Source organism: Mauremys reevesii, linkage group 21, assembly GCF_016161935.1.
Source record: "Mauremys reevesii isolate NIE-2019 linkage group 21, ASM1616193v1, whole genome shotgun sequence".
NCBI classification, from domain to species: Eukaryota; Metazoa; Chordata; order Testudines; family Geoemydidae; genus Mauremys; species Mauremys reevesii.
The window spans coordinates 3128932-3142387 of record NC_052643.1 but is presented as its reverse complement, the minus strand read 5'-3'; the positions used below and the strand labels follow the sequence as shown (position 1 = coordinate 3142387).

Below are 13456 nucleotides of genomic sequence, written 5' to 3'. Positions count from 1 at the left end.
AAATCAGATTTTCATCCCAGGTGACATCTTAAATTAGAGTTAGGAACACAAGTATCACTAGACAGGATCACACCCAAATTCCTGCTTTGAGCAGGGGGTTGAACTAGATGACCTCCTAAAGTCCCTTCCAACCCTGATAGTCTGATTCTATGATCCTCTAGTCCAGGGTCCTGTCTGACAGTGGCCAGTACCAGATGCTTCACAGGAAGATGAAACATCTCCGCTCTAGGCAAATGTGGGATAATCTGTCCCTCGTGTTAGGTCTCATCCTGATCTAACAGAGATCGGCTTAATCCCTAAAGCATGAGGTTTCAAATTACACATATTTTAAAATATTTACATAGCAGCTCTCTCCCCCAAAGGCACTTTTCAGTAATAATCCTGTGCAACATTACTGTCAATCACATTGCCATTCTAAAACTGTGCCTCACTAGAGGTGTAGATAATTAGAACTGCCATATTGGGTCAGACCAAAGGTCCACCTGGCCCAGTATCCTGTCTTCCAGCAGTGGCCAATGCAAGGTCCCCCAGAGGGAATGAACAATTCGTATAGTCTTAGATCCCATTCACAATTGGATCTTTACAGAAGACCCTTGCACAGCCCACCCCACCACAATAACTTCAAATGTAACTGCATGGGCCCCAGGATCCACCCATGGAGATGCTATTGCAGGATCAGGGCCATAAGAATCTTCCCAGCCCTAAGTGTCTTACATTCTCTTTCTAAAATATGTATGCAATACATATAAGCAAATTTAAATTTACCTCAATTAAATTACATGGAATACTCAATGTGAAAGCAAGCACAAGTTCATTTCATATTAGATAAGTGTGATTTCCCTGTTACACTCTATTTTACAATTTATAGCTCTGGTCGTCTCTATCAGCATCACATGCAGCTACTACTATATGCAACCTCATCTAGGGTTAGAGGGGAAGTTGACAACCAATCAGCACCTTTCACAAAAGTGGGAGGGAGAAGAAATGTTAGCAAAGGACATAACAGAGTAGACTCTTATGCAAACTGCCACAGGATCTTTAGTACTGAATCCTGCAAGCACCCAATCCTGGAACTACTTGCAAGAGTAAAGTTACTCACATGCTTAACTGTTTACAGGATTAGGCCCCTAGTGTTTACACAGATTAGACAGGACCTTATTTTTAAAGGTCTCATCTAAATGAGCCACAATTAGCAACATGTAACTCAATGTTCCAGAAGAAGGAAGAGCAGAATCAACCCTGCCAGTATATGAAGCTATGGTTCCAGGGAGTCTAGTAGATATTAAACACTCGATGCTTATAAGGCCACTGTACTATCCCTTCCAGCATCTCATCCCAGTCTCTCCTTGGAAGGCAGCTTTTTAACAGCTGTGAGGGAAACTGGGTGCGATTTCGCACTCAGAGAAGGTTATCCATTTAACAAAGAGCAACAATACAGATTTATCAACAGCAAGATCCAGCCATCTCCCCTTTCCAGGGGTGCTGGAACAACTTTTATAGTGGGGGTACTGATGCTGGAAGCCATGGAAACCATGTATTTGGTGTTTGTTATTTCTACTTCATGCCAGGGGGGGACGGCAGCACTGCTAGTTCCAGCACCACTGCCCCTTTCCACATAGAATCAAATTATTTCATAGGAGTTTGGAAGAAGAGACGCTCAAGTTATTATTTTGCATTCAAACCCCACCAAGTGAAGCAGTTTGAGGTTAGGGTAAAACTGAACACACATCCAGAGACAGCATTTCTTTTGGAGCCACATAAGCCTGGTTAGCTGCTTATACCACAAAGAAAAGACTAATATTTCAATGTATTTTCTTTGGCCAAAGCCTCCTGTTTGCTGACAATGCTTTTCTCTTGATTGAAACCATATTCTTATTTGCTGGGATGAGCGAAGCTCAACTGCACTGTATTCATATTCAATCCATGCTTGTTAATATCCATTGAGCACCCAGTTATGCACTCAGTGATGTACTGAACACAAATTAAGAGGGTTCCTGCCCCAATGTGCTCACAGTCTTTTCATTTAACTTTATATCTTGAAGGCTTTTACTGGCTGAGAAATTATTCCCTCCACCCAAGAGTTAAGTAAGACCCCCCCCCTTCACACCCCCACTTACAAACATTCACTCAAGCCATGTGCACCTAAGCATTCAGAATGTTAAAGCAACAAAAGATATTACCAGCTCTCTTCAGTGATATGTTCACCACGTCAATTTCTTTTCCATGGAATTGGGTTTTAGATTTTGACCAGCTACTTGTAAAGCAAAAATACACAGAGTAATTGTTATAAATAAGCATTTACTGTATATAGCATTTTATATATTTAAAAAGCTCTACAAACATCCATTCCAGGATAAATGGTAAAATATTCCAAGTTTTACAGTAAAGTTGCTTATTCTTATGCAGTTTTCCCAAGTTGTGATTTTCACCTTCCAGTTCAGAATGCAGTTTTCAGCTACGATGCTGCCTATTCCTCTCCTATCTTCGCACAAGAGCTCCGAGGGGCAAGACCAAGGTTACGCCTACACTTTAACCACTACAGCGATGCTGTAAACACTCACTACAGCAACAGGAGGGGTTCTCCCATCACCGTAGTTAACCCACCTCCCTGAGAGGCGGTAGCTAGGTCGATGGAAGAATTCTTCCATCGACCCAGCACTGTTTACATCTGGGGTTAGATCAGCTTAACTACATCATATAGAGGTGTGGATTTTTCACACCCCTGGGTTGACTTAATTTTGTAGTGTAGATGTGGCCTGTAAAAGGAGCTTAACTAACGGCTGGTCTACACTGAAAACTGAAATCAGCATAGCTACGTTTCTCAAGGGTGTGGATTCCCGCATGTTATGGGCAAAGAGGGGTGTCTACAGATTAGAAGCATCTAAAAACAAAAGCAAGTAAACCAACTCTATTCAGTCAGTGGTGGAAAGGGAAATAGCTTAAGTCATGTTATTTAAAGACCTAATCATCACGACAAGCAGTAGGGATGGTATGTAGACATGTATGCGTACCTGGGGTAAAGTCTTGGACTGTCCAACACTTTAACCTGATTGTGGGGAAACAGTGCCTGTCTACACTAAGGCTACATAATATTGTGACAACGGCATTATAACTGAATCCCCTAACTCTGCTATACAACAGTTGTAACGTATGCAGGACTTCAATGAAGGCTGGAGAGAGGAGGGGGGGGGGGAGGAGACCAAAAAAAAAAAAACCAGATTGGTCCTGAGATTCAGGACTGCATCTAAGGCAGAGGTCAGTCATACTCCAGAATAAGCTCCAGCATTAGACACATGACAACAAATTCACCCCTGGCATAACTCTACTGGCTTCAATAGAGTGCTCCAGGGATTAATTTGGCCTGCCTAGCCTGACAGCAATCAAACTCTCACACAGACTTTAATGGATTACAGTTGGCACCATAATTGATGCTAGCAAGACTGACCTGGTCTCCATTGTTCCAAAATGCATGGAATTCAGTGCAAGGTAATGCACATTGGAAGGAACCATTTAAATGACATGTACACACTAATGGGCTCTGAAGTACACTTAACCTCTCAAGAAAATGATCTAGGAGCCCTTGTGGACAACTCAGTGAAAACATCTGCTCAGTGCACTGTAACAGTCACAAGGGAATAACATGTCAGGCCGCATATTAACAAGGGAGACGTACAAGACAATGTTTCATTCTCAGCCTGAACATTATGTTCAAGTTCATCTCAAGAAGAGAGATGCAGAAAGCAGAAAGGTCAAAAAGAAGGACAACAATTAGAGCCATGGGAAGAGATGCTTCCATACAAGGACCTATTAAAAAGTCTGGAACTATATAGTTTGGAAATCAGGAGAGTAAGAAAATATTCTTAGAAGTAGATGAAATAACAAATAGACGAAAGAAGGCCGATTAGGCACCGTTATTTATGCTTTCCCCAACCCCAAAATAAAAGTCCACCCTATGTAATTGACAGGTAATACTGACAACGTTTAAGCAGCTATCAGAGGGGTAGCCGTGTTAGTCTGGATCTGCAAAAAGCGACAAAGAGTCCTGTGTCACCTTATAGACTAACAGAAGTATTGGAGCCTAAGCTTTCGTGGGTGAATACCCACTTAATCCGATGTGGTTAAGCAGTTCACACTTTTATGCAACATATTAACCAACATGTGGAATTTATAGCCACACAGGTTATGGCGGCAAGGAGTTTGTCCATTTAAAAAACAGATTAGACAGTGAATAAGAACAGCAACTGCAGTTATGCTTAGTAAAATGATCACTTCCTGTACTGTTATTTCAGGGCATTTCAGGATTATCAGTCATTCTGTATTTCAGTCCTCCACAGGATAAAGTAAATGCACAGTTAGATGCATCAGAGGGCAGATGTTATGCCTTCCTCTGAAGCAAACATTGGCCAAATGTCAGAGTCTGTATAATAGATTAGATAGAATATTGGTCACATCCAATGAGGTAATTATTATTATATTCTACCAGTGATTGTAAGTAACAGGCTTCTGTGCTTATTACACAGTCATGATCTGTTGTGGTGGCTGAAGTATTCTCAGGAATACTTGCTATAGAAATTCACTAAAGCATCTTTTAACTTCGGATTATGTCTGCCATCTTGCTAATAAATCAGTATTTCATATAGTATTCCTGCCTGTTGACTATATATATATTCATTAGTGACAATGACAATAAGGGAGTTGAATATCAGATTGGTTTTAATAATGGTCTGGATTATTGCAAGAACTTTATCATTTAAATAAAACGTTTAGTGTTTAAGCAATGATGATTTTCTTTTAATTCATGAGTGAGGATTAATACAGTTTTTAGTATTTGGCATCTCAGACTGCTGAGATCGGGGATTCATTAATATTTTTATAGTGCTATAAACATGAAGTTCAGAGCCAGATCCCAGTTTAGGTGGGGGGTTAGGACCTGATATTTTGGTTCATCCTATCTTAAAGCTATCAGTGCTCTGTCCTGCAACTTTGGATCTGACTCCAGATCCAAAGTTTAGAGATGCTGGATCTAAGTTATTCCACCGCCCCCAAGGCCTATCTTTAATTATCATCATCACTGATGATATGAAAATGGTGGCCACCAACAAGAAGGTCAATATATGTCAATTTTGGCAAACACTATTGTTGATTGCACTCTACAGAGAAGTGCTTCTAAACAGATTTTCAGACCACTACAATTAATAAAATAGATACCGCTTGTCTCCAGCAGCAAAGTGTAAAGTGATTATTTGACACCCAAGAATGCTGTATCAATGAATGGACTGAAAAAAACTGCTGCTGAATATCGTGATAATATATTTTTAAAAGAATTATTAAAATTAATAGTTTTCAGACCATGGCCAAAGTGTTTCAGGAAAAAGCACCATTGAACTATGTTAATGGCAGATGTGAAATAAATCAGATTTCAACATAGTTCCTACTGGACATCCCAAACGGCACTCTTTTGGAGATGTCAGCGGAGCAGCATAGAGATTAGAATCATAGAAATATAAGGCTGAATGGGACTTTGAGAGCTCATCTAGTCCAGCTCCCTGTGCTGAGGCAGGACCAAATATACCTAAACCCTCCCTGTCAGGGGTTGTCTAACCTGCTCTTAAAAACCTCCAGTGATGAGGATTCTACAAACTCCCTTCGCAATTTATTCCAATACACAACTATCCTTATAATTAGGAAAAACTTTCTAACATTTAACCCAGATCTCCCTTGCTACAGATTACGCTGATTACTTCTTGTCCTACCTTCACTGGACATGGAGAACAATTGATCACCATCCTCTTAAAACAACTGTTCACATATTTGAAGGCTTACCAGGTCCCCCCCCAAGTCTTTTCTCAAGACTAAACACATCTACCTTTTTTAACCTTTCCTCATAGGTCAGATTTTCTAAACCTTTAATCATTGTACTTGTTCTGCTCTGGACTCTCTTCTATTTGTCCATAATTTTCTTAAAGTGTGTTTCCCAAAACTGGACAAGCTACTCCAGCTGAGCCTCACCACGGACACGTAGAACAGCACAGTTACCTCTCGTGTCTTACATATGACCAACCCGTTAATACACCCCAGAATGATAATAGCCTTTTTTTCACAATTGTGTCACACTGTCAGCTCATATTCCATTTGTGGCCCACTATAACCCACAGAGCCATTTCTGCAGATTGAACTACACAGTACTTGCTCATGTTGCAAAGGTGGCTCACAGGTGAGTCACACTGAAGTCCCCTACCAGCCTAGTCAATCTCCAAGGCTGCAAAAAAACAACACCTTTCACAAATGCTAGAGGCACCTCAAAATAAATAATTATTGTCAAAGCAAGATCCCACAGGATTCAAATAAATGCATGGGGACTGTACAGGATAGGCAGATTTCTACACTGGATTTTTAATTCTGTTTTCCTATAGCCAATACAGCAGAAAAACTGCCACGTATGGGGCCCACTTTTGCACACCCTTACATCAGTGTGGAGTGTCACTGAGCAAAATGATGCTGGCTTCCTTCTCACACTGATCAACTTGCAGGATATGGGCTAGGATATGAAATACACTGTCCAAAGCCCGAATCAACGTTTTAAGTTGTCTGCTGCTGCTCTCCTTTCAGCCCCACCATTTTGAAAGGATGTGGAGAAACATTTTTTTTTTTTTGAATGGAACCTTTTTTATTTTACAAATATCCTTGCTTTTGCTTTTACAGAAATCTGATATTTTGTTCTAATGCTATTTCTATATTAAACTCAATTTACTACATTTTAATAAACACGGATTACACAAAAATTGGTGTAACTGCTCGTTAGCTAAACGGATAATTAAAATTAAATGCGTTTGAACAGCTTCAATGAAGCAGAGGGCAACAGGAGTGAATTTCTGATCTCAGTTGGACTTTATTTTTACATTGTGAATACTCTGCAGCCTTCAGGATACAGAAATGCTCATGGAAGTTCAGGCATGCATATGGAAGCACAGTTGGTGGAAGCATCTGGGCACATAGGCTTTTGCTTTGAATGCTGCTGCTTCTACCCTAGCAGATACAGTATGATCAATACCAAGATAGTAACTGTAACTACACTAAAGTATCTAGTAAACACATTTAAGGTCACATGGATTAAATTTTTGACTATTTTTTAAACACTGCCAAAAGGACAGCTATCAGTCCCTGAAATCCAACCACCGGATAGTGATCCAAACCAGCAGACAAAGGGGGTACCATCGTAGTTCCCAACCGTCCTTGTTGACACAGTCATCACAACTGACAACTAACAGTGCCTACTCAAAAGATCCCACACCACAATTCACACAGCAATTTCAGAGCATCATCAAATCCTTCCCCAAACAACTCCAAGAGAAACTCTGCACCTTCATCCCCCACAAACCCAACTCAGGGATCTTCTCTATGCTTCCCAAGATACACAAACATGGGAACCTAGACAGTCCCATCATATCTGGCCATGGCACTCAGTGAAAGAATCTCAGGACTCCAAGAAACCATCCTCAAACCACACAGAGGGCTAGTTTCCTACAGAATACAATCAACTTCCTCCAGAAACTCTGCAGCACTAATCTCCCCCTGAACACCATGGATGTCACCTCCCTGGACACCAACATCCCTCACAATGACAGCATCATGCTGCCTTCCTCAAATAGCTACAAAACAACGGACAACACTCCGATATCCACCCCAAACACGTCGCGGAACTCATCCATTTCATTTGACCAAAACATGAGAACAACCATGAACACTAGGATGGCTCCCGATTGGCCATCCTCTTCCCAGGCTACCTTGAGGAAGAATTTCTGGACAAATGCACCACAAAACCAATAATATACCTGAGATACATATTTTCAGCATCCTCTGGACAGACAACCTGAACTCCCTCAGATTTCCACCACAACTTCAACAATCACCTTCCATCCATCAAATTCTCTCTAGATCACTCCCACACCAGCATCAACTTCCTGGATACCACCGTCAGCTTCAACAATGGAACCCTATGGACAATTATATATAAGAAAACCACAGGCCACCGTACTTACCTTCACAGATACGGAAGTCACGCCAGACACACCAAGAAATCGATTATCTAGAGCCAGACACTCAGAGCACAGAATATGCTCAAAGGATGAAGTCCAAGGTATACACCTCAACATACTTAAAACCTCCTTCATCAAACAAGGACACCACACCAAAGAAGTAAATTGCATTGTGGAATGGGGCACTCAAACACCCCAAGAGAACATGCTTTAATACAGAAAACGAATTCCCTCTGACCTCACATCCCTACTTGTCACCTACTATTCCACACTGGAACCCATAGAGGGTATAAACAAACAGTTACAAGCATACTCATTGGGAACTACATCCTGAAATAAATCTTCCCCAAACTCCCTCTCCTGGCCTTCAAACAACCTCCCTCCGCCCCCCCCCCAGCCTTGCCAAGCTCATCATCAGAAGCAAGCTTCCCAGAGACCCATCAACTCAAAGCAGCACCAGACACTGCCATAACAGATGCAAAACCTGCAGATATATCTCCACTGATCAATGCCCCCCACAACACACCTTTCAAGATGGACAAGTCCTACACAGGTCTATCACAACAGGTTTACCTCATCCTATGCACTAAATGCCTCAACAACCACTATGAGGGTGAAACCAGATAATCACTATGGTCTCAAAGAAACTCACACAGGAAAATGATAAAAGACAAAAACACCCTATAATCCGTGGGCAAACACTTTTCACAAAACAATCACTCCATATCTGGCCTCTCAGGCCTTATCCTCAACGAAAAACACCACAACTCCTTCAAAAGATGAGCCTGGGAACTTAAATTCCTAATTTTGCTAGACATTATATCACGGTCTTAATTAAGACATTGGATTTATGGTTTATTACAACAATCTGTAAGCCACTAAACCCCCCACCTCCTCCTTTTTGGTCCTATAACTGCAGAGGTGTTAATAGGCCACTTCTCCTTGAATGGTCCATTAGTATATGTGTTAACTACCTATATTAAACAATCTATTTCACCTTGTATTTAGCTGTGACACAGTATCTTTCCCAGATGCAAAGAGTTCTGTGTAGCTCAAAAGCTTGTCTTTCACCAACAGAAGTTGGTCCAATAAAAGATATTACCTCACCCACCTTGTCTCTCTAACGTCAGAGTCAACATGGCAAAAGTTCAGCAACAGGGAGGGGAATGCCTACATTGGGCATTTCAATCACTGATGGGCTGCCATTGGTGCAAACACCTACTATAGCCAGGTCAAGCTGCTATTTGTACCCGTAGAGCAGTCTCTTGTCAACCTTTCCAGACTACTGTACCCCTTTCGGGAGTCTGATTTGTCTGGCATAGGCCCAAATTCCACCTCACTTAAGAACTACTTTCTTTTTTATTTGTATGTCTGATTTCATAGGTGTCACAGCACACTATTACTGAAAATTTGCTCTCTCATTCTTACCACATCATTCTAAATCAATTGGAATGTAAATAAAATATTTATATTTCAGTGTCTATTATATAGAGCAGTATAAACAAATAATTGTATGACATTTTAGTTTGTACTGACTTTGCTAGTGCTTTTTATGTAGCTGCTGTAAAACGAGGCAGGTATCTAGGTGAGTTGATTTACTCTGCGTACCAGCAGGGGTACGCTGCTATAGAGCTTACTCTGGTTTTAAGCAGGGGTTAACTTCACCAGTGCAAAGAGTAGCTTTGTCTGTCTGAGGTTTGTACCAGTGCAGCTACATTGTTGTGTGACCATTAAAGGCTATAAACAGAATACAACCACTCACCCACCCCGGCAATGAAGACAAGGCCTTCGCATGACTGTTTAAAACTCTTACATGCTTTATTAAAAAAACAAAGCAAAAAAACATTAACTATTTTAACTATTTTAAGAAAGGAAACTTTTGTCAAATATTTCATATTTTCCCTATTTCAAATAAGGGTCAAGAGCTCACAACATCCATCCATCCATCCATCATGGAAAGCAAAAGTTGACATCTAATATTTCAAAAGGTTTAAAAAAAAAAAAGTCAGGAAAACAAAACCTTTAAAAACAAACCATGCAAGGCATTCTCTAGACATCAAAAAGGGAAGGAGGTGGTAAGTCCAATTAAAAATATTTTGCAAGTCGCCTTTAACACAAAATACACAGCGCCAAGACTTGATCAGAAGCTGGAAGCTACAAAGTACTGCTCTATGTACTGTTGTGGGCTATGTCTACACTCAGAGGGCTTTGCTCGTCTAGGTATACTTGTATACTATACCAGCAAACCCTCTTACTCTGGAGGCAGCAACACTGTGCTTTTTACGTATATATGATCCCGATTCAACAGGGTACTTAAGTATGTGAGCAGTCCCATTAAAGTCAATGGGATTATTCACCTATTTAAAGTTAACCTTGTGCTCAAGTACGATGCTGAACTGGCATCTATGTTGGTATGTTTAGAGGACCCTCCACTTGTAATCCCTGAAGGCTGCGTATTTGTTTCATGTGGCACAACGCTGACAACTGCATTTGTAAATTAACTGCTGCAAAGACAAAACAAGAGCCCAAGCCAGTGGGAGATTTTAAAAGGAAATTATATTCATTACCATTACATGTATTTTTGTGTACAGCACTACTGGGGATGCAGACAAGTATCAAAGGATATTTATATAGATAGTTTAAAATATATATAAAAATATATTTAATATGCAGAAGACAGTTCTTTTTATATTTGCAAGTTATAAGAAGTCAGGTTTTGGGTCAAATCTACTGCAATCTAGAAAAATAAAATTCAGCAGCTTCCCCTTTAAAGTTGGGAGTGACCCTTGTTTAAGCTATCAAAAAAATGTAATTTGTTAGCAGAATATTGTAAACCAATTACAGCAGGCACAGTGAGCCTGCATACCCTTGCTATGGTTTGTAAGTTTCCACCCTTGGTAACACAAGATCTTTGATGTTAGGAAGTGACTATATTTAAAAAACATGGTAGGGCCGGAAAAGCTTAAACTTAAAAAAATTAACACCCCTGGTACAATGTTAGACCTCAGGCCTGCATCTGAAATGTGCTGGTGGAGCTCCATTGGCATCAATGGCTTTGAGCAGGTAAATAGGTCCCCTCCCATGTGAATCAGATTAATTTGATGACCGGAAAATAAATAAGGCTTACTGCCAATTTAGACTGTAAACTCTTTGGAGTCAGGGAGCATCTTTTTGTTCAGTATTTATACAGCACCTGGCACAATGAAAAGGACATCTAGGTGCTTTGATAATACACAGTTATTTTTGCCATAGCATATACAGTAAAACTAAAAACATTTACACACTTGTACTCACTGCTGTGTACACACAACCATACACTTTGAAAAAATGTTATGGAAAAGAAAGTGGGAATTACTAATCCACAGGATAGTTCCATCCTATTCCTCTTTAAAAGGCCATGAAAAGCGAGTGCTTCCCTCCTAAACCCCAAACAAGCTTGCATTCCAGTAGTTTTCTTAAGCAGTAACTGGTAAGAAAGAGGAAACATTCTGTGGGTTCCTGTGGCCCCAGTGAAATGTACACTTACACAATTAGACGATAATTCATTACAGTCACATTAACTAAAGACTTATTCCAGCTTCAATACCCTCTAGATCACTCTGTGTTTACAATACTTGCAGGGAATATCACAGGCTGTGGAATGGAAGGTACACAAATGTCATATGCCTGCAAAAAAGGCAAAGGATCTCACTTTATCAGCCACTACTGTGATGCTTCAATATACTACGGGAGCAGGGGAGGAAATCACTTACAGCAAATTGCAGAGCTGTGGAGCCAGACTAGAAAGATTGCATTTGGTGGGCACTGCCTAGCAGGGAAGGGAATTTGGTAGATGCACAGAAGCACATTAGTACACCTCTACCTCGATATAACGCTGTCCTTGGGAGCCAAAAATCTTACCGTGTTATAGGTGAAACCGTGTTATATTGAACTTGCTTTGATCCATCAGAGTGCACAGCCCCACCCCACCCCCCGAGCACTGCTTTACTAAGTTATATCCAAATTCGTGTTATAGCGGGTAGCATATCGAGGTAGTGGCATACTTACAGGATGGTTGAATGCAAAATTGTGGTAAGCCAAAAACAAGACAGTAAAGGGGTAATGTTTGGAATACACAAATAAATAAATAAAAATCTATGATTTTTTAATCTACAAGCAGACAATTAAACATCTTTGCTTGAGAAAGAAGGGTCATTGTATGGAACAAACTGATAACTTTCCAGTTTCCAGGATATAGAGATACAGTAACCTGCCTTGTACCCATAAGCACCATTAAACAGATGTAGGTTATATGCCCCAACTCCCATCACCAACATGAAACATTCCCTTTCTGGCCAAATAAATACCATGGCCCCTATCTTGCTGTAGCAGAAGTACAGCTGTGCCATGGACTTGCTATTTGATTCAGGAAAGTACTTCCCTGTTCCATTGGAGGCAGAGATAATAATACTTACCCACTTCCCAGGGAGGACTGTAAAGCTTAATTCATGAACGTTTGTAAAGTGCTTTGAGATCCTCCCAGGGAAGATACCATAAAACTGTAAACCATTAGTAAAGTGGAGCAGTCACAGCTACTATGAGGGCTTCTTTGAATCTGGGGCAATTTTAGCCATGCTGCAAACCCAAAGCTCATCAGAGGGGAGGTTTGTAAACCACATACTATCAAAGCTGTCATTGCAAGAGCAAGCTGCTCTTAAAAAAAAGCTCTTAAAAATAAATCTCAAGTGTGGGAGTCCCCCTGCCCCAGTGACTGAGAACGAGCAGCTCTCGGCCCTTGAGCCCAAGGAAAAGCAGGGCACAATCTGGGCCGGTGTGCCTGCCTGGGATCCCACTGCTGCAAAGCCTGCCTCATTCATCTCCATCCGGAGCCAGCGCCCCTTTTAATTTTAAAACGCTTGCGATTTGCAAACACCTCCAAGTTATGGTGAAAGCTGGAGCGGGGGTGGGGCAAAGAACTTGAAAATAGCCTGCGCCTTTGATCGACTAGCAAAGGCTGGGGGAGGGGGGAGGAATACTCATCAGCTGTTCACATGCTGGGGGAGGGGGCGCTTTGTGAGCATGCGTAGAAATGTACCGCCTCCTCCTCTCATTGCTACAGGAGCAACCACGCCTGCTCCACTATGCGGCAAAGGCTGGGCTGTGGTCTGCAGTGTGTTAACCCTCCCCCCTCCTGTTCCAAGCCAGGGAGCTGTCGTAGGGCTTTGCAGCAGCTTTAGAAACTTCTGGAATAAGCGGCTAAGCTGGGGAGAGGAGAGAAACCTTTACACTCACAGAGGAGCAAAGCACTAGCGCACATAGTGAAAGGGACAGAAATGCACAAGGATCTAAGGCACCTCTCTCCATGCAGAATAATGTGCACAAGTCTCACCAGTGTCTTTTGCATCCTGGCTTGGTTGTTTTTCAGCCTCCTTATAATATAA

General features: G+C 41.2%; 1 protein-coding gene across 1 annotated transcript in view; it reads right to left on the bottom strand.

Moving 5' to 3' along the window:
- Positions 1 to 12890, bottom strand: part of SPEN (spen family transcriptional repressor) — a 113074-nt gene extending 100184 nt beyond the window's left edge. Inside the window, exon 1 of the mRNA XM_039508990.1 lies at positions 12491 to 12890. The gene's annotated coding sequence lies outside the window, so the exon portion shown is untranslated. The remainder of the gene's footprint in view (positions 1 to 12490) is intronic.
- Positions 12891 to 13456: the final 566 nt, after the last annotated feature.